Genomic DNA, 5,952 nt, shown 5'->3' with positions numbered 1-5,952 from the left:
CGCTACATAACATACACTTATACATGCAGATACACACACACTACATAGCATACACTTATACATGCAGATACACACACACTACATAGCATACACTTATACATGCAGATACACACACACTACATAGCATACACTTATACATGCAGATACACACACACTACATAGCATACACTTATACATGCAGATACACACACTACATAGCATACACTTATACATGCAGATACACACACACTACATAGCATACACTTATACATGCAGATACACACACACACTACATAGCATACACTTATACATGCAGATACACACACACACTACATAGCATACACTTATACATGCAGATACACACACACTACATAGCATACACTTATACATGCAGATACACACACACTACATAGCATACACTTACACATGCAGATACATACACACTACATAGTATACACTTATACATGCAGATACACACACAAACACTACATAGCATACACTTATACATGCAGATACACACACACACTACATAGCATACACTTACACATGCAGATACACACACACTACACAGCATACACTTATACATGCAGATACACACACACTACATAGCATACACTTATACATGCAGATACACACACACTACATAGCATACACTTATACATGCAGATACACACACACTACATAGCATACACTTACACATGCAGATACACACACACTACATAGCATACACTTATACATGCAGATACACACACACTACATAGCATACATTTATACATGCAGATACACACACACACTACATAGCATACACTTACACATGCAGATACACACACACACTACATAGCATACACTTACACATGCAGATACACACACACAACATAGCATACACTTATACATGCAGATACACACACACTACATAGCATACACTTATACATGCAGATACACACACACTACATAGCCTACACTTATACATGCAGATACACACACACTACATAGCATACACTTATACATGCAGATACACACACACTACATAGCATACACTTATACATGCAGATACACACACACTACATAGCATACACTTATACATGCAGATACACACACACTACAGAGCATACACTTATACATGCAGATACACACACACTACATAGCATACACTTATACATGCAGATACACACACACTACATAGCATACACTTATACATGCAGATACACACACACTACATAGCTTACACTTATACATGCAGATACACACACACTACATAGCTTACACTTATACATGCAGATACACACACACTACATAGCTTACACTTATACATGCAGATACACACACACTACAGAGCATACACTTATACATGCAGATACACACACACTACATAGCATACACTTATACATGCAGATACACACACACTACATAGCATACACTTATACATGCAGATACACACACACTACATAGCATACACTTATACATGCAGATACACACACACTACATAGCATACACTTACACATGCAGATACATACACACAACATAGCATACACTTACACATGCAGATACACACACACACTACATAGCATACACGTATACATACAGATACACACACATTACATAGCATACACTTATACATGCAGATACACACACACTACATAGCATACACTTACACATGCAGATACACACACACACTACATAACATAAACTTATACATGCAGATACACACACTACATAGCTTACACTTATACATGCAGATACACACACACTACATAGCTTACACTTATACATGCAGTTAAACACACACTACATAGCATACACTTATACATACAGATACACACACACACTACATAGCATACACTTATACATGCAGTTACACACACACTACATAGCTTACACTTATACATGCAGTTACACACACACTACATAGCTTACACTTATACATGCAGTTAAACACACACTACATAGCATACACTTATACATACAGATACACACACACTACATAGCATACACTTATACATGCAGATACACACACACTAAATAGCATAAACTTATACATGCAGATACACACACACACACTACATAGCATACACTTATACATGCAGATACACACACACTACATAGCATACACTTATACATGCAGATACACACACACACTACATAGCATACACTTATACATGCAGATACACACACACACTACATAGCATACACTTATACATGCAGATACATACACACACTACATAGCATACACTTATACATGCAGATACACACACACTACATAGTATACACTTATACATGCAGATACACACACACACTACATAGCATACACTTATACATGCAGATACACACACACTACATAGTATACACTTATACATGCAGATACACACACACACTACATAGCATACACTTATACATGCAGATACACACACACTACATAGTATACACTTATACATGCAGATACACACACACACTACACAGCATACACTTACACATGCAGATACACAAACACTACATAGCATACACTTATACATGCAGATACACACACACTACATAACATACACTTATACATGCAGATACACACACACACTACAAAGCATACACTTATACATGCAGATACACACACACACTACATAGCATATACTTATACATGCAGATACACACACTACATAGCATACACTTACACATGCAGATACACACACACTACATAGTATACACTTACACATGCAGATACACACACACTACATAGCATAAACTTATACATGCAGATACACACACACTACATAGCATACACTTATACATGCAGATACACACACACTACATAGTATACACTTACACATGCAGATACACACACACTACATAGCATACACTTATACATGCAGATACACACACACACACACACACACTACATAGCATACACTTATACATACAGATACACACACACACACTACATAGCATACACTTATACATGCAGATACACACACACTACATAGCATACACTTATACATGCAGATACACACACTACATAGCATACACTTACACATGCAGATACACACACACTACATAGTATACACTTACACATGCAGATACACACACACTACATAGCATAAACTTATACATGCAGATACACACACACTACATAGCATACACTTATACATGCAGATACACACACACTACATAGTATACACTTACACATGCAGATACACACACACTACATAGCATACACTTATACATGCAGATACACACACACACACAAACACACTACATAGCATACACTTATACATACAGATACACACACACACACTACATAGCATACACTTATACATGCAGATACACACACACTACATAGCATACACTTATACATGCAGATACACACACTACATAGCATACACTTATACATGCAGATACACACACACTACATAGCATACACTTACACATGCAGATACACACACACTACATAGTATACACTTACACATGCAGATACACACACACTACATAGCATAAACTTATACATGCAGATACACACACACTACATAGCATACACTTATACATGCAGATACACACACACTACATAGTATACACTTACACATGCAGATACACACACACTACATAGCATACACTTATACATGCAGACGCACACACACTACATAGCATACACTTATACATACAGATACACACACACTACATAGCATACACTTATACATGCAGATACACACACACTACAGAGCATACACTTATACATGCAGATACACACACACTACATAGCATACACTTATACATGCAGATACACACACACTACATAGCATACACTTACACATGCAGATACACACACACTACATAGTATACACTTATACATACAGATACACACACACTACATAGCATACACTTATACATGCAGATACACACACACACTACAGAGCATACACTTATACATGCAGATACACACACACTACATAGCATACACTTACACATGCAGATACACACACACACTACATAGTATACACTTATACATGCAGCATACACACACACACTACATAGCATACACTTACACATGCAGATACACACACACTACATAGTATACACTTATACATGCAGTTACACACACACACTACATAGCCTACACTTATACATGCAGTTACACACACACACTACATAGCCTACACTTATACATGCAGATACACACACACACTACATAGTATACACTTACACATGCAGATACACACACACACTACATAGTATACACTTACACATGCAGATACACACACACACTACATAGCATACACTTATACATGCAGATACACACACACACTACATAGCATACACTTATACATGCAGATACACACACACTACATAGCATACACTTATACATGCAGATACACACACACACTACATAGCATACACTTATACATGCAGATACACACACACACTACATAGCATACACTTATACATGCAGATACACACACACACTACATAGCATACACTTATACATGCAGATACACACACACACTACATAGCATACACTTATACATGCAGATACACACACACACTACAAAGCATACACTTATACATGCAGATACACACACACTACAAAGCATATACTTATACATGCAGATACACACACTACATAGCATACACTTACACATGCAGATACACACACACTACATAGTATACACTTACACATGCAGATACACACACACTACATAGCATAAACTTATACATGCAGATACACACACACTACATAGCATACACTTATACATACAGATACACACACACACTACATAGCATACACTTATACATGCAGATACATACACACAACATAGCATACACTTACACATGCAGATACACACACACACTACATAGCATACACTTATACATACAGATACACACACATTACATAGCATACACTTATACATGCAGATACACACACACTACATAGCATACACTTACACATGCAGATACACACACACACTACATAACATAAACTTATACATGCAGATACACACACTACATAGCTTACACTTATACATGCAGATACACACACACTACATAGCTTACACTTATACATGCAGATACACACACACTACATAGCATACACTTATACACACACACACACACACACACTACATAGCATACACTTATACATGCAGTTACACACACACTACATAGCTTACACTTATACATGCAGTTAAACACACACTACATAGCATACACTTATACATACAGATACACACACACACTACATAGCATACACTTATACATGCAGATACACACACACTATATAGCATACACTTATACATGCAGATACACACACACTAAATAGCATAAACTTATACATGCAGATACACACAGACACTACATAGCATACACTTATACATGCAGATACACACACACTACATAGCATACACTTATACATGCAGATACACACACACTACATAGCATACACTTATACATGCAGATACACACACACACTACATAGCATACACTTATACATGCAGATACACACACACTACATAGCATACACTTATACATGCAGATACACACACACACTACATAGCATACACTTATACATGCAGATACACACACACTACATAGCATACACTTATACATGCAGATACACACACACACTACAAAGCATACACTTATACATGCAGATACACACACACTACATAGCATATACTTATACATGCAGATACACACACTACATAGCATACACTTACACATGCAGATACACACACACTACATAGCATACACTTATACATGCAGATACACACACACACTACATAGCATACACTTATACATGCAGATACACACACACTACATAGTATACACTTACACATGCAGATACACACACACTACATAGCATAAACTTATACAGGCAGATACACACACACACTACATAGCTTACACTTATACATGCAGATACACACACACTACATAGCATACACTTATACATGCAGATGCACACACTACATAGCTTACACTTATACATGCAGATAC

The sequence above is a fragment of the Bombina bombina genome, unplaced genomic scaffold (genome assembly GCF_027579735.1).
Source record: "Bombina bombina isolate aBomBom1 unplaced genomic scaffold, aBomBom1.pri scaffold_668, whole genome shotgun sequence".
NCBI classification, from domain to species: Eukaryota; Metazoa; Chordata; class Amphibia; order Anura; family Bombinatoridae; genus Bombina; species Bombina bombina.
This window is presented reverse-complemented; position numbering follows the sequence as displayed.